The sequence below is a fragment of the Pelobates fuscus genome, chromosome 4, assembly GCF_036172605.1.
Source record: "Pelobates fuscus isolate aPelFus1 chromosome 4, aPelFus1.pri, whole genome shotgun sequence".
In the NCBI taxonomy this organism is placed as follows: Eukaryota; Metazoa; Chordata; class Amphibia; order Anura; family Pelobatidae; genus Pelobates; species Pelobates fuscus.
This window is the reverse complement of record NC_086320.1, coordinates 276,044,729-276,062,443: the sequence shown is the minus strand read 5'-3', so window position 1 is coordinate 276,062,443 and position 17,715 is coordinate 276,044,729. Positions and strand designations below refer to the sequence as shown.

Sequence of the window (17,715 nt, the reverse complement as noted above, 5' to 3'; positions counted from 1 at the left end):
ACGGAGGCGGAGAGGAGAGCTCCCTGCCCAGCGCTGGAAAAAGGTAAGTTTTACCCCTTTTCCCCTTTCCAGAGCCGGGCGGGAGGGGGTCCCTGAGGGTGGGGGCACCCTCAGGGCACTCTAGTGCCAGGAAAACGAGTATGCTTTCCTGGCACTAGAGTGGTCCTTTAATCCTGCAGTTTCTGATAAAGCAACAACAACAACAAAAAAAACACATTCAAAGAAGGTAGCTAGGCTGAGGACATAACCTAAAACAGGGAAAAAGGGAAATTCATGGATAACGGAAAGTGTGTGTGCCAGGAAAACGAGTTTGTTTTCCTGGCACTATAGTGGTCCTTTAATTCTGTGTTATCTTTGGCTATTTTGGCCTTGAGTTTGACATTCACTTTGCATTCCCAGCAAGTCTCACTTTAGTGAGATAATAACCACCCTGATTTCCGCATTGCAATTAATAAAATGTTAAATACCACAGGGTTACCAGAGAACAGGGGTAGCCAGAGGTAGACCCCCTGGCTTCTGATGTAGCACTACAACTCCTATCATTAATTGCAAGCTTTAACTCTGCCAGAGCCTCAGCCTCGTGGGATTTGTAATTCTACAACAGATGAGAATCTAGATTGGGTCACTTCTGCCATAAAGCACCATTCAGAATGTACAGTATAAGCTACAGTACACAAGCTTTCTGCTCCCTTGTAACCCTAACATTAATCACCCTGCAGTAGGGCCTGGCAGGCATGCATATAAGGAGCTGGCTCCTCCAAGTGTTCCTGGGACACTCACTCAGTTTAATCCTCCTTACTCCTCACTCTTCTCTGAAGGGCACAATTTCACACTGAATGCAATGAAACATGCAGCAGTGACTCCTAAGCCGCCATCTTTAATTCTGGCAAACACTTCCTAACTACCCATTCACACCATGGGCCATCACTGCTAGTACTGGTTCCTGAATGTGACAGGTATCTCTAACAAATCGCCTTCATAAACACTTTCCATTTACCATGTCTCCCCAAACAATCATAAGCTGCCCGTACATCCCATGCTGCACTATACCGCTGCTACTACTACGAGGCGCTATCGTTCCCGAATCAAAGATGGCAGCTACCAAAAGTTTCTTTCCCCCCCACTCATGACGTCACAAGTCCGGTGTTCTGTCAGAATACTATACCTCGTCAGATGACAGAACACCGGCCAACCAATGAGAGGATTATGGCCGGGGACATTTGATAGAACACCTGCCTCTCCAGTGGAGAGGGCGCGCGCATGACTGGTTTCGTAACTGCGGCGCGCGGGGATTCCTGTCCTGCTCGTCCATGTGTCACTAGCTGTCCAGTGTGTGTAGCGCATTATATTGCCCATTCACAGCAACGCCAGGAGCTCAGTAGGTGAGTGTGACTGTCATCAATGACAAACAAAAAAATAATAATATTATATAATGTTCATATGGGTCAGATATCGTGCATGGTTATATTACATCCTAGGTGTATTATCATTTGTTTTATTCCTAAATATGCAGTTCAATCTGATAAGCTGGGCATCCTGGAAGCACTTTATAATTATTTATATAGCACCAACATATTCCTCAGCGCTGTACAAACATTACGTTTTAACAAAACATGCATAGCATATGGGAATGCCATGGGTGCAGAGGGCACTGCCCAAAGGAGCTCACAATCTAAAAACAAAATTCATATTCATCAATCATGCTTTGATTTCTGAAACTCTGCCAGTTTTAATAGAGGGAAATCGCACTGATACTGATTTGGGAATGGTTTGTAGAATATTAAATCTGTATCAAACAATAATTTGTAGAACAGACGTATCAGAGTCTGATTGTGATATGTGTCTGTGAATGATTGCAGAATTATACATTTTCATTTGTTTGACAACAAAGTGTTTCTTGCAGCTGCATCTTTGTAGGATGTCTCAGTGGTTCAACTTCCATTTATGTACAGTATATATGTATGTCAGGGTTATGCAGTCAGAATTGCCAGGAATTCAACGTAAATTTGGAATTTAATGCCAAATGACTTTGAGGAGTTCTCTAATTAAGCAAATTTTTGGCCTAAATGTGGAAATTCACTTTGAAAGCCACTTTCATACAGTATATCATTTGTTATAGAAGGGGTTACTTACTTATATTAATTACTTTGTGCATTCATTTGATTATACTAAAATACAAAACTCCCAAAATTCATTACATATAGTGATATATGAGGGAATATGTAACACATTTTTAAGGTACTTTTTTTTTTTATTTATCTGCTAATTTGCATCGTAGCATTCTATATCACTCAACAGCATTGTGTGTTGTCTGCATTCTAAACACCAAGGTGTGGTGACATACTCAGTTTTTAGTTCAAAATTGCTGAGTTGAGGAAAACATATCTACTTTCCAGCAGACTTGGACATTTTTTTGTTTTAGTCCTTTGTTGCAAGTGTCTATTCATTTTCATGCATCTTTTTCTTCAGTAATAAGATCCATATATTTAGAGTAGTCATGTAAACTACAATGAGGTATGAGAAAGCCAAGCTTCATGTGACAGATGACGAGGCATTCCCAGAATGCTAAGGTACTGGATATTTTCCATCGATGGTATATCTAAAAACAACTTGAAAAAGCTGCAGATTTCTTGTCTGAAGCCTTTGCAAGCCTAGCCCAGACTTTCTGTGGCTGTCAAATTGCAGACTTCCCAATGCAGCTCAATGACAAGTCTTTGCCAGGAAGGTGCTCTGAGCAAGTCGAGTTTAGCTCCATTAAACTAAACAACCAGAAGGTAACAGGACCGGTTGTCTGATTGACAGCCAGGCGGTTATAAAAAGGTTAATTTATCAAAGTGGAAATTTCTGTTGAAATCTGCACTTTTTGTAAAAAGAAAACAAGAGGACACTCTCTTCAAACATACAGTACTAAAGCAAGATGAAGTGCTTTAGGGGTCTGGAGTGTTCTTTTAACCTTAACACTAATCCAACACTACCAATAGTGCTAGAGGGATTGCTGATGTCAACATTCTGCACTATACACTAGTACACCGCTTTCCAAAGTGTGTGGCACGGCACAGTTTGTTATGCTGAGTTGTCCATCAGGAATGAGAGAGCATTGCACAGCACTCCCCTCCTGCCTGTCCCTAGCGTAGCGAAGCAGGTGGACCACGGTAGAGAAGCTTCTGGGGGACAAACACAGGGGCTGAGGGGTGACAAAGAAACCCACAGAGGGGCCGGGGGTGGGGGACAAAGAGACATGGAGGGGAAGGGGAAAAAGAAATGAGCTGGATATAACAAAAAAACACTCCTTAAAGGAGGTAACCGTAGAAATTGAATTTGAAAAAAGAGTGGAGTGTCTTTTACTCCAGGCCTGTCTGTGAAACGCGCGCGTCAGGGGCTTTAATGATGCCCATCTACTAACAAGATCAGATTGTAATAAACAGAACTATTAGTTTTTTCCTTTTGATGGGATACTTTGTCCTGTCTTTCACTTTTTTTTATTTGTTCGTTTTCTTATTTGGCCCTTTAGCTATTGTTAGGAGGAAGGGAGACACTAGCTCTAGAGATAGCATGTATCTAGGTGCCCTTGAAGGCACAGATAGCATTATAGTGTTATCAGTGGTGTATTTTGAAATGGTGCTGCCCTAGGCATGACAGATCTCGAGCACCCCCTAATTTAAATGTATCTGCCCCTTCCTGCCAAGGCCACACCTCTTCCTGTTAACTTACACACATTTTGACTGACAGACACACTCACGGACCAGCACACTCTCAGATACACTGACATACACACACATACACTCATTTAGACACTCACTGACAGACACGCACAATCACTCAGGCACACACATTCACTGGGCACACTCACTGACAGACACGGACAATCACTCAGACACGCACAATCACAGACACTCACTGACAGACACACATTCACTGAAACACACACACACTGACTGACAGATACACTCACTCAAATTCACTCACACACACACTCATTCATTTTTTTATTTAAATCCACCCAGCCTCCCTACTTTTGGGATAGCTGGGTGGATTTTTCACCTGGGGTCCAGTGGGGCTGCTGGGCAGGAAGGCAGCCGGGCACTCTAAATTGTCAACGAGGGAGCTGTGATCTCTCTGTTCGGCTCCCTCGCGCGCTGCAGAGTGATGACGGGAGCCAGACTTATGTCATATTCCGGCTCCCGTGAAGTAGCTGAGCTGAGCGTGCTCCCTCGCCGCCCGCCTGGGAAACAACTGGCCGCCTGCCCCGGGCGAGCCCAAAGGTGACCAACCGCTCTGCTCTTGGGCCCCAATAAGACGAGGCAAACCAGTCATTAGCCTGGGCATTTGGGGGTGGCGTTTTTTTGCCGCCTCCTGGAAATGGCCACCCAGGGCAAATGCCTTGTTTGCCTCGCGATGGATACATCCCTGAGTGTTATAGGAACCTTAGTAACAGCATTAGTATTTTAGCCACTAGGTCCATAGCTATTGATCTCCCCTCTCCTTCTGATTTCTATTTGTTACACTTGTAAATTTTAGGAGGAAGCGGGCTACTAGCTATAGAGATATCATTATTGATCTAGGTGCCCTCTAAGGCGCAGAAAGGACCGGAATTATAGTAGTGATGGTATCTCAGTTACAGTATTAGGTACCCTCATAGGTAACAATAGGGCTAGTGTACTATTAGTGGAAATCTTTAGTCATTATTATTTCTCTCTATTTTCAGTAGGTACTCGATCGGCATAAATTGGATTGCATCCAATTCTGACTATCACTACTCCACAGAGACTTGGTCCATAGCTATTACTTTCATTTTCCTTCTTATCATTGTATATAGCTTTTTGAATATACTCTAATATATATATTTTTTTAATATATTCTTTTAGCAATTATTAATAAAAGCTAAGTTTTAACAACTACCAGCATCTACACTTCCCTATATCTTGTGAAAAAGACACTCCACTCTTATTTTGTCTTTTTGTATATTGTGAATAGGGGCCAGAGTGTTCTAGAGACTGCCAAGGGATCATACATCTATACTGCTCATGTGCAGAATCGGGTCAAAACCGCTGATTCCATGTCGCTTCTGGTTATGCGACCGCAACTGAAGGAACATGTTCAAGAAATAGAACACAGTCTCGACTGCCATCATGTCTCATGTCTAAAAAGTGTGTCACCAACATGAAAAGTTTAGAAAGCTCTGCACTAGCAGCATTACAGGGATCTTTTCCATGTCTGCTGCTAACTCATATCGTAACAAGTTTTCATAAAATGATTTCAATTCCCCCTGCCCTTGCAATCACTCACACTAAAAAGCGCTGGGTGAAATGCATAGCCCAGCATTTGGACACCTTGTGCACCCGGTGATCACACAGCATGCGCCTTGCAGGGAGATCCAATCGGGGTCTCTTTAGACCCCGCCAGTCTTCCCTTGTTGGAGAGGATCCCCATTAATATCAGAGACTACATCCGGGACCGTTGCTGACGTTAATCCACAGGAATTTAAAGGGCTGTAGACAGCATTCACTTTGAGCACTGCACGCAGCTTATTGGTCAGCTTGGGGCCACCAATTCTGGCTCTAACTGATAGAGGGGGCCCCAGATATAGAGTAATTCCTGGGGTTCTCCAGTTATCCTTGCTGGTAAAAATTGTGCAAGGTGTAATAATTATTTTATGAGGTAGAATAGCCATGACGGAATTACTCAGTCATTGGTCCGTAAGGGGTTCATCATTTTTGTTTGTGATACATGTGTACACATCTATTTTCTTAAACTCAGGCACACCCTAGAGTGATATACAATATAAAATGTATATAAAATTGTCGTGGATCAAATCAACTGTTTGATAACCTTTGTGTATCTGCCCCTGTCCCAATTAAAGTGTGCGTGTACGCTCCCGAAGTAATTCACACCAGACACAAAGTTCAGGTTAATGAAAACTTGAGGAAAGTTTATTCCGGGGGGTGGGGGGCCCCTAATAAAGCAGAAATACATCATATGCATAATTAGAGATAACAGAGAATAATACATCAACAATTGGTTAGGTGTTAAGTAGTTAATTTATTGCTCATCCTACCGGGTGTGATGTCACCGGCATCATGGAGCTCTCCTCCAGATTCCAGCGCCATCTTGTTAATTGAGGGTGTTAGTTGGTGACAAAGGAAACTCCCTAGCAGCCATTTTGTGTAATTTATGAATACTGCTGAGTAAATAGGCATTTTACTAACAATAATAGAGTTAATATGCTGTCCACAACAAAAATATTCTACACATTTTATTTAATGCATGTAAAATGAGGAACACTCTAAGCACCGTAACCATTACTGCTTATTGTAGTGGTATGAATGAATGTTTGGGTGCTGTCCCCCGGCTTTCTGTAAAATCATTTTAGAGTGGCTTTAAAAAACCCAGAGCCCACAGTGTCACCCAAACCTACATCTTATTTCAGTTTAGAAATTCATTGACAGAAGTACTTGCCTGCATTGCTATTTTTTTTTTTTTTTCTGTTCAACTTTTTTGGCATGTACCACATTCTAATGAGTTGTATACATCACTTATAAAATAAAATTCTAGGTCACTTCTCTCAATTTTGTTTCATTGTCAGCTCATTTAAGTCCCTTAGACGTGCACAGAACACAAATAATAGGTTTGCTGGTGTACACTCCTGAGCTGCTGTCACAGATTAACAAGCCTAGTGTCTGACCAGTCAGCTCATAGAATATCTGGGAATAATGTTTACGGTAATCCTCTAAAACACCAAAGCATTTATATGGCTCCAAAACAATCTCCTTGCATTTAAATCCAACTAAAGAGAAACACTTATTAGGTACCACCATTGTTTTAGTTTTAAATGGAAGAATACTTGGACTACGTCAGCATTGCCTGTCGGATTTTTTTTATTTATTATTATTATTATTTTTGGTTTATTTTATTATATATTGGGGAAAATCCTTGCACACAGGCTATATATAATGTTATATACTTGCCGGGTGCTCAGCCTGGGACTTTGGTTATCCAGATAGCAGTAGAAATGGCAGCACTCACGGTCTTCAGTAAAAAAAAAAAAAAAAAAATATTCTTTATTTGCAAGTTTAAAACATGAGATCAAAGGATCAACGTTTAGGTCCTTATACAGGACTTTCATCGCGATCAAAGTCCTGTATAAGGACTGAAACGTTGATCCCTTGATCTCATGTTTTAATTTTGCTAATTTTTCTATTAATTAACATTTGTATGAGTTGTTAAAATATTTTCAACCTAGATTACTATATAACAAAACCAGGGTTATATGATTAATCCAAACTTTTTTTTTTTGCAAAACTATTTACTATTAGATATTAGTCATTAGGTCCTCCTGTCAAAAGGTGTAAAAAATAAATAAAAAATAAAGAAATAATGATAAGCTTCAAATATACCTAGATTCCAGCACAACAAAGCTGCCCTCTTTGTCTTACACTCCCCATCTGAAGTCACTTTTTTCCTCTCCGATGTCCAGTCAAGTGCTACTTCTAGAGAAGCATTTGCAGGGCCAGATTAACATAGGGGCTGATGGAGCTGCAGCTCCAGGCCCATGGAATTGACCTTCGAAAGCATAGAGCGAACGTATCATGAGACGCATTTATGCCAAGCTCAGGATGCTTTTGGCTAGCAAGCAGCTGACATGCATTAATGCCAGGCTAGCCTTCCAATTCTTTGGGCAGACACGCCTCCTTTTTGGGCATGTTCGTTCCTTTCGGAAGTTCTGGTTACATGATCCACGTCAGTGGCCCACCCTTTTACACCGCCAATTTACTTCCTGCATCACTGGACACTGCTGTTAGAGGGTATGGATTTACTTGAAAGATGAAAGCATGAATTAGAGAGAGATTCGCATATTTTAAGAGAATCTGAGTTTTCTTATAGCTGCATCCTATGGGTTTACCTCCAGCAACATCTCCACCAGATACATAATGCTTGAGAGGTTTGACTGTTTTAGTGTTTTTGGTCGATAAGATTCTGTACTTAGGCCCCTCATAATTGTTAGCACCAGGCCCACTGGGCTCTTAATCTGGCCCTGAGCATTTGATTGGACTGTTCTCACCAGCTCAGATTCTCTATGTGCTCTCTGAGTCAAGATATGGGTGTGGACAAGGAAGGGAATTAATAAAAAATAAATTAATAAAAAAAAAAAGAATAACATGTAATGGAGGGAGGCGTGGAGACAGGCTCGCTCCCAATGCTTCCTGTAAGAGTAGAAGCTGATCATGTTTGCTCAGAATTAACATTAAGCAGCCCAGAACAGATTTCCAGCCTAAGTCATGTGAGCCGGAATGCAATTATGGCCTGGCACAAAAGTGCAAATATATCTGTATGTTCAACGTTTCAAGCAGAAACACTGCACATACAAATTCCTACATATAGAGCAACCCTTTAAGAAAAGCTTTGATACGAGAACACTGAAATAAGGGCCCTAAATGAATTTAGTCACAGATTATGTATGATTGGTTTGCATAAGCATGACTTGCGGTAAATATCCCATCAGTCCCAGCACAGGATTATGAAATATGCACATTGCTTTTCGTAGGAGTGCCAAGATTGGCTCAAAGGTACATGAAAAACCTGGGTATTTTCTATAATTGAGGGACATTCAGCAATGTCACTTTTTTATGTTTGTTAACAGAATACTCTAAGCCAGGGCCAGACTGTGAGATTTGGGGCTGGTACTGGCCTGGGCATTTTTCAATCACAGCGACCCCCGGAGAAAGTGGCAGGGCCAGAGAGGCTGTTTTGTCATCACTAATGACAAGCACGTCCCCTCACAAAGTGAGCATGTTGGTTCAATGTGCAGAGCCCCGTGTGTGTGTGTGTTTGGAAGTATTGTATGTGTGAAGGGTGCAGTGTGTGTAAGATGTGTGTGTGTGTGTGTGTGTGTGTGTATTGGGTTCAGAATGTATATAGAGATCGTGTGTGTGTGTTTGTGTGTAGATTAGATGATCCAGAGTTGCTCTAGCATGTTGGGTTCAGAGTGTATATAAGGATTGTGTGTGTGTGTGTGTGTGTGTAGATTAGATGATCTAGAGTTGGGTAAGAGATCTAGCGTGTATCTGGAGCGTGATGTGTGTAGTGGTGCAGTGTGAGGGGTGCTGTAGTGTGTGTGTGTGTGTGTGTGTGTATATATATATATATATATATTATGTATGTATGTGTGTGTTTGGAAGTATTGTATGTGTGAAGGGTGCAGTGTGTGTAAGATGCAGGGAAGGGTTGGCAGCCTTAGGCCTGGGGGGCAAAACCAGTCAAGTGGCCCATTGCGCCACCAAATCAGTTCACCATCCATGCCCACCTTTTTCTGGTTTTATAACGGATATTGATGTTATGCTAATCAGTAGCTCTTTGCCATACCCGCTCCTTCACGGCTCTGACTTTCAATGTTGTCAGAGCACAGGCTGAGAATCTCTGAGCCTGTGCTCTGACTCACTAACTGAGCGCCGGAACCACGAGGGAGAGGATATGATCTGACTGCACCTACTGCTGGTGCGCACCAGTGGACCACCAGCGAATCGTTTAAATTAAATATGCTGGTGTACCCAACTTGTGAGCTGTGTTGGCCGCCGGGCGCCTCTGTTGTCATGGCACCCTGCGTGACCGCACAGCTTGCCCACCCCAACGGCTGGCCCTGCTGACACACTGTCAGGGTACCTGTGGTCTCTACCTCTGAAAGAGGTAGAGACTTAGCTGTTCCTCCATCCAGACGGCCTGATGGCTCCCTTCCCCACGGTCTATCCGGTCATGCAAGGCCGGCCGCGAGGGAGTGACTGCCTTTTACAGCATCTAGGCAGGAAGTTGTCATCAGGACACTACTCCGGAACGACCTGTCACTCAATTGCTGCAGGACCAATCAGGACGCCTCGGAGGCGTGGTTACTGCTCTGAACAGGGTATTTAACAGAGCTTCTTTCATTAGCTCATTGCCCTGTCGTGGTTCTAGCTTGTTCTAGTCACTCAGTGCTTGTGTATTCTATTATCCCTTTTGGTTTTGACCCGGCTTGTTTACCTTACTCTGCTTATCTCTGTTACCCTTGATTCGGCTTGTGTCTCGCTTACCTGTCTTCTGTTACCCTCGACCTCGGCTTGTCTTTGACCATTCTATACTGTACTACTTACGTTAGTCCGGCCATTCTAAGGTCCGGTATACGTATCTGGCTACTGTTTGTACTCTGCGTGTTGGATCCCTGTCCCGATCCTGACATTACGACAGGGCCAATGGATCCTGCAAGTACAAACAGTCAGCTGGCTTCTCCTGATCCTAGGTTTGAAGCCATGGATCACAGAATGGATCAGATGGCGCTTGCGCTACAGGCTCTATTATCTCGTGCCAATAACCCACCAGAGGAGATACGTAATACCCCTGTTTCTCCTGTCGGTTCAGGTCTAGAGGTAGCCACAGTGGGTGCTTCTTCTCGCATTACCCCCCCAGTACGCTATGGTGGGGCTCCTGAGAAGTGTTGTGGTTTCTTAAACCAAATTAGTATCCACTTTGAATTGCAACCTCGCTCTTATCCTACAGATAGGGCAAAGGTAGGATTTATTATCACCCTACTTATTGAGAAAGCTCTGAGATGGGCCAACCCATTATGGGAGAACGATAACCCATTAGTTTATAACTATAACGCCTTTGTAACTGCTTTTTAGAAGAACATTTGACCCTCCAGGTAGAAAGGTTAATGCAGCCAGATTACTGTTGCGTCTGAAACAGGAGAACCGAACACTGGTGGATTATGCACTAGAGTTCAGGTCTCTGGCGTCAGAAGTCAAGTGGAATGAGCAGGCGTATATGGATGTATTTTTGAATGGCTTATCTGAAGTAATCCTTGATGAGGTTGCTACCAGAGAACTCCCCGAGAATTTAGAGGATTTAATTTCGTTCATCTCTCGTATAGATGAACGTTTAAGAGAGAGACAGAACACTCGAGAGAGGAACCGGAGACCTTCTTTTAGGTTAGCCCCCGCTTTTCCAAGTCCTGACTCCACGGTATCTTTGCTTCCTGAACCTATGCAGATAGGGTATACCCGCCTCTCTGAGGAGGAAAGACAGTACAGGAGAAGAGAGGGTTTGTGTATGTATTGTGGAGCTAAGGGTCATTTACTCTCGAACTGTTCTAACCGCCCGGGAAACGCTCGCACCTAAGTCTCTCTAGAGGACAGGCCTTGGGTGTTTCTATTTTGTCCTCTACTCCTAATTATAAAGATCACAGGCTTCTGCTACCAGTTTCCTTAACTTGCGGGAGGGAAGTAGTAAGGGTAAGAGATGGCTTTGATAGATTCCGGTGCTGCTGAGAATTTTATCGACCAAGCCTTTGCTAGTAAAAACAATTTCCCATCCCAGCTAAGGGAGACACCCTTGGCCGTTGAGGCCATAGATGGTAGACCACTACTAGACCCTGTTATCTTTCGTGAGACCATACCCATTGATTTAAATGTTGGTATCCTACACGTGGAGAAGTTATCTCTTCTGCTCATTTCGTCTCCTTCCGTTCCCATAGTTCTGGGGTATCCATGGTTGAAAGAACATAACCCTATTATCGATTGGGAGTTAGGGGAGATACTCTCGTGGGGCCAGGGCTGCCAGGATCGGTGTTTGTGCAAGGTTTCTCCATTAGCTAATATTAACATACAGGAGAATCCTACTCAGTCCACAGAGAGACAAATACCAGACCTTTACCTAGACTTAAGGGCAGTGTTTGACAAGAAGAATGCCGATTCTTTGCCGCCACACAGGTCATTTGACTGTAAAATTAAGCTTCTACCCGGGACTATGCCTCCGAGGGGCCATGTATATCCTTTGTCTGTTCAGGAAAACTCGGTTCTAGAGGAGTATATTCAGGAGAATTTAGAAAAGGGATTCATCAGGAGGTCTTCTTCTCCGGCCGGGGCGGGGTTCTTTTTCATTAAGAAGAAGGATGGCACGCTGAGACCTTGTATCGATTACCGAGGCTTGAATAAAATAACTGTCAGAAATGCCTATCCTATCCCACTGATTACCGAGTTATTTGATCGTCTTAAGGGCTCCAAAATCTTCACCAAGTTAGATCTCAGAGGGGCTTACAATTTGGTGAGAATCCAGCAAGGTCACGAGTGGATGACGGCATTCAATACCCGGTATGGCCATTACGAATACACTGTTATGCCATTTGGACTATGCAATGCTCCTGCAGTATTTCAAGATTTGATTAATGAGGTACTTAGGGAGTTTCAGCATGATTGTGTTATTGTTTACCTGGACGACATACTAATACACTCGAAGGAGATTGAGACTCACCATAGACAGGTCAGAAAGGTGTTACACAAACTTCTGCAACATGGTCTATACTGCAAATTGGAGAAGTGCAGTTTTGATCAGTCTCGGGTAGACTTTCTTGGGTACGTGATTTCTGGGGAAGGTTTTAAAATGGATTCTGGTAAACTCCAATCTATTTTAGACTGTCCTTTGCCCAAAGGACTCAAGGCTATCCAAAGGTTTATTGGTTTTTCCAACTACTATAGGCGCTTCATTAAGGGTTACTCCTCTATCATTGTGCCTATTACCAATATGACCAAACAAGGGGCTGATACTAAGTTCTGCTCTGAGGAAGCTCTTGGTGCTTTTAAGACTCTCAAGGAACTTTTTGCCTCAGCTCCCATTCTAGTTCATCCTGATACGACTCTGCCTTTCTTGCTCGAGGTCGATGCTTCTGAGACAGGAGTTGGGGCTGTTCTGTCTCAAAAAAGGTTAGGGGTGGATAAACCGTTACACCCTTGTGGTTTCTTCTCTAAAAAAATTTCTGGGCCTGAGAGCAGATATGACATCGGGGAGAGGGAACTGTTAGCGGTCATTAAGGCTTTAAAGGAGTGGAGACATTTACTGGAAGGGACACTACACCCTGTTACTATTCTAACGGATCATAAGAACTTGTCTTATATTGGGGAGGCTAAGCGCTTGTCCGCCAGGCAGGCTCGCTGGGCCTTGTTCCTCACTCACTTTAATTATGTACTTACGTATAGACCTGGTTCTAAGAACTCTAAAGCCGATGCTTTGTCTCGTCAATATGAACCATCCACTATAACTGAACCACTTCTGTCCTCCATAGTTCCTAAGGGGAATATCATCGCGAACACAAATCTCAGGATTCACTCTCCATTGCTTTCTGAGTTCATGAAGTTTCAGCATTTGGCACCCAAACAGACCCCTGGGGATCGACACTTCGTTCCTGCCGCTCTCCAACTGGAGGTGCTACGCTGTCTCCATAACAGCAAGGTGGCTGGGCATCCTGGCATCCGCAAGACTTATGCGCTGGTCTCTAAAGATTTTTGGTGGCCTGACTTACGCAAGGATATTAAAGAATTCATCGGGGCATGTGAAGTTTGTACCAAGACCAAGCTACCCCATTCGCTTCCATGCGGATTTCTGCACCCTTTAGAGGTTCCTGAAAAGCCTTGGTCCTGCCTGGCAATGGACTTAATTGTTGATTTGCCTATCTCTAAAAAGCAGACTGTCATCCTCACTGTGGTAGACAGATTTACTAAAATGGCTCACTTCATTCCCTTACCTAAACTCCCATCTTTGCCCGAATTAGCGGAGATATTCGCCAGGGAGATTTTCCGTTTGCATGGGATACCTTCCCAAATTGTCTCTGACAGAGGCTCCCAATTTGTTTCCCATTTTTGGAGATCATTCTGCTTCCAACTAGGCATCAAATTGAATTTCTCCTCTGCCTATCATCCTCAGTCCAATGGAGCTGCTGAACGCACTAACCAAAAAGTTGAACAATATTTACGTTGTTTCGTTTCATAACACCAGGACGATTGGGTCGGTTTGATTCCTTGGGCGGAGTTTGCACATAACAACCTCATTTGTGATTTCTACGCATTCTAGCCCTTTTTTCTTGAATTATGGCTTTCATCCTTCCATCCTTCCTTCGGAGTCTTCTTCTCAAGGGATACCGTCGGTGGATGTTCATGTTGCCAATTTAAGAAAGTTGTGGGATCAAACTCGACAAATCCTTCTGCACAATTCTACGCTGGTTAAAAAACACGCTGACAAACGTAGAAGGGCAGCACCGGTGTTTGTTCCAGGCGATAGAGTATGGTTAAGTACTAGAAACATTCGGTTAAAAGTGCCGTCCATGAAATTTGCTCCTCGATATATTGGACCGTACAGGGTACTGTCTCAAATTAACCCAGTTGCGTATCGTTTAGCGTTGCCTAATGCCTTACGCATTCCTAATTCATTTCATGTTTCCTTGCTAACACCATTAATATGTAACAGGTTCTCCTCCACGATCGCCCCTCCCCGCTCAGTTCAGGTGGAGGGTCAGGAGGAGTATGAGGTCAATTCCATCGTTGATTCTCGAATCTCCCGGGGGAGACTGCAATATCTGGTCGATTGGAAGGGTTATGGTCCTGAGGAGAGAAGTTGGGTACCTCAGGAGGAGGTGCATGCTCCCCGTCTCCGCAGGGCGTTTCACTCTCGATTCCCTTCTCACCCTGGTGTATTCCGCCCGGTGGGCGTATCTGAGAGGGGGGGTACTGTCAGGGTATCTGTGGGGGGTACTGTCAGGGTATCTGTGGTCTCTACCTCTGAAAGAGGTAGAGACTTAGCTGTTCCTCCATCCAGACGGCCTGATGGCTCCCTTCCCCACGGTCTATCCGGTCATGCAAGGCCGGCCGCGAGGGAGTGACTGCCTTTTACAGCATCTAGGCAGGAAGTTGTCATCAGGACACTCCTCCGGAACGACCTGTCACTCAATTGCTGCAGGACCAATCAGGACGCCTCGGAGGCGTGGTTACTGCTCTGAACAGGGTATTTAACAGAGCTTCTTTCATTAGCTCATTGCTCTGTCGTGGTTCTAGCTTGTTCTAGTCACTCAGTGCTTGTGTATTCTATTATCCCTTTTGGTTTTGACCCGGCTTGTTTACCTTACTCTGCTTATCTCTGTTACCCTTGATTCGGCTTGTCTCTCGCTTACCTGTCTTCTGTTACCCTCGACCTCGGCTTGTCTTTGACCATTCTATACTGTACTACTTACGTTAGTCCGGCCATTCTAAGGTCCGGTATACATATCTGGCTACTGTTTGTACTCTGCGTGTTGGATCCCTGTCCCGATCCTGACACACACACTGATGTTACTACTTAGACATCCCTCAATATTAATACAGAGATGAGAGTAAACACCAATAAACTGTGGAAACAGAGCTGATCCCCCCCCCCCCCCTATAAAGGTTTGCTTAGAGGATTTATTCAAGATTGAATCATGCCTCCTCCTCTCTCTCCCCCATGCGCTGCTCTGTAGGCTGGGAGGAAGTGAAGAGTAATCACAGTCTCCCAGCACAACGCCACCTGTGGCTGCATGGGTAACAGCTGTTTAATGTAATGCTTGCAGGACGGCTAGCTGCCGCAGAACCTCTTTGTTTCCGTCTCTGCAAAGGGCTCCAGGCACTGCTTGTTGTGCGTGTGAGCCACTGTAAATTAGGGGCAGAGGGCACTTGAACTGCGGTCAAGACGGGTCTGGGCAGGAGGAGAGTGCAGTGCAATCAGTGCACTCCCCTCCTGTGGGTCACCAGTAGACTGGTGCACCTGCCCAGGATCAGAGCCGGTGCAAGGATTTTTGCCGCCCTAGACAAAATATAAATTTGCCGCCCCCCCATGTGACATCACAATGCCCCACCCATATGAACTAACACCAGTGCTGCACACAGTGTGTGTTTACATTTAAAAAGCCTGCAGGGACCAGCTATAGACACCAGAACCACTTCATTAAGCTATAGTGTCCCTTTAATGTGAGGTAAATTATAGATTAGTGTCACTAATAATATACTAGATTGCCTACTTACAATTAGATGAGGATGATGATGATGGGTTGCAGTTTGGCTCCACTGGTCTGGTGTAGAACAGGACCTCTGGAGGCTGTTTGCAACTGTGTTCACAAAATTCAACGTTCTGGGAGAATTGGAAGCAGCTCCATTTTTTGGGGGCCTCTTACACAGCTCAAGGTCTGGGCCCCAGTGCCTGACGGTGAGTAAGCCCATAAGGCCCACTCATAAGTCCACTTATATGTTCCACCCACCCATGAGCTCGCTCACAGGGAGTGGAGTGTGTAGGGGATGTGTTATGTGTTATCTAATATATGTGCTTATGGTATGTAGTGTATAGGGATACCAGTTTGTGTGTAGTGGAAGCAGTGTGTATTTGTGTATAAGGGATGTATTATGTGTTTCTGGTTGTGTGTGAGGGATGCATTGTGTGAATCTGTGTTTGTATGCATAAGGGATGCAAGGTGTGTGTATGTGTGTGCATTGAGTGTAAGAGATGCATTGTGTTTCTGTGTGTATGTAAGAAAAACAGTGTGTGTGTTTGCATGTGTGTGTAGGGGTTTGCATTGTATGTTTCTGTATATGTGTGCAAATGATGCATTGTGCGTGTGTGTAATGGATGCATTGTGTGTTTCTCTGTGTGTAAGGGATGCATTGTGTGTTTCTGTGTATGTATAGGGATGCATTGTGTGTTTCTGTGTATGTATAGGGATGCATTGTGTATTTCTGTGTATGTATAGGGATGCATTGTGTGTGTGTGTGTGCGCGTAGTGTTAAAGAGCTCCCTGTCTTGCCCCCTGTCCTATAGAGCTGTCCCTTCTGTCCCTTAGAGCTCTCCCCTGCCCCTTAGTGGTCTCTCCTCTCCCCCACCCTCCCCTAGCGGTCTCTTCTCACACTCACCCACCCTCCCTGTGCTCTTCTCATCCCCCCCTCCACCCTCCCTGTGTTCTTCTCACTCCTCCCTCTGTGTGTTCTCACCCCCCCGTGTTCTTCTTACCCCCCTCCTCCCTGTGTTCTTCTTACTTCCCCCCTTGTTCTTCTTACTCCCCCTTCTTCTTATTACTCCCCCTTCTTCTTACCCCCTTCTTCTTCTTAACCCTCCTACTTCTTCTTAACCCTCCTACTTCTTCTTACCCCCTCTTCTTCTTCTTACCCCCTCTTCTTCTTCTTACCCCCTCTTCTTCTTCTTACCCCCTCTTCTTCTTCTTACCCCCTCTTCTTCTTCTTACCACCTCTTCTTCTTCTTACCCCATTCTTCTTACCCCCCTTCTTCTTCTTACTCCCCATTCTTCTTCTTACTCCCCATTCTTCTTCTTACTCCCCATTCTTCTTCTTACTCCCCATTCTTCTTCTTACTCCCCATTCTTCTTCTTACTCCCCCTTCTTCTTCTTACTCCCCCTTCTTCTTCTTACTCCCCCTTCTTCTTCTTACTCCCCCTTCTTCTTCTTACTCCCCCTTCTTCTTCTTACTCCCCCTTCTTCTTCTTACTCCCCCCTTCTTCTTCTTACCCCCTCTTCTTCTTCTTACCCCCTCCTTCTTCTTCTTACCCCCTCCTTCTTCTTCTTACCCCCTCCTTCTTCTTCTTACCCCCTCCTTCTTCTTCTTACCCCCTCCTTCTTCTTCTTACCCCATTCTTCTTACCCCCCTTCTTCTTCTTACCCCCTCTTCTTCTTCTTACCCCCTCTTCTTCTTCTTACCCCCTCTTCTTCTTCTTACCCCCTCTTCTTCTTCTTACCCCCTCCTTCTTCTTCTTACCCCCTCCTTCTTCTTCTTACCCCCTCCTTCTTCTTCTTACCCCCTCCTTCTTCTTCTTACCCCCTCCTTCTTCTTCTTACCCCCTCCTTCTTCTTCTTACCCCCTCCTTCTTCTTCTTACCCCCTCCTTCTTCTTCTTACCCCCTCCTTCTTC

General features: G+C 44.4%; 1 protein-coding gene across 1 annotated transcript in view; it reads left to right on the top strand.

Moving 5' to 3' along the window:
- The first annotated feature begins 1,299 nt into the window (after nucleotides 1–1,299).
- The window catches only part of BLVRA (biliverdin reductase A), a 63,897-nt gene continuing 47,481 nt past the window's right edge, over nucleotides 1,300–17,715 (top strand). Inside the window, exon 1 of the mRNA XM_063452123.1 lies at nucleotides 1,300–1,382. The gene's annotated coding sequence lies outside the window, so the exon portion shown is untranslated. The remainder of the gene's footprint in view (nucleotides 1,383–17,715) is intronic.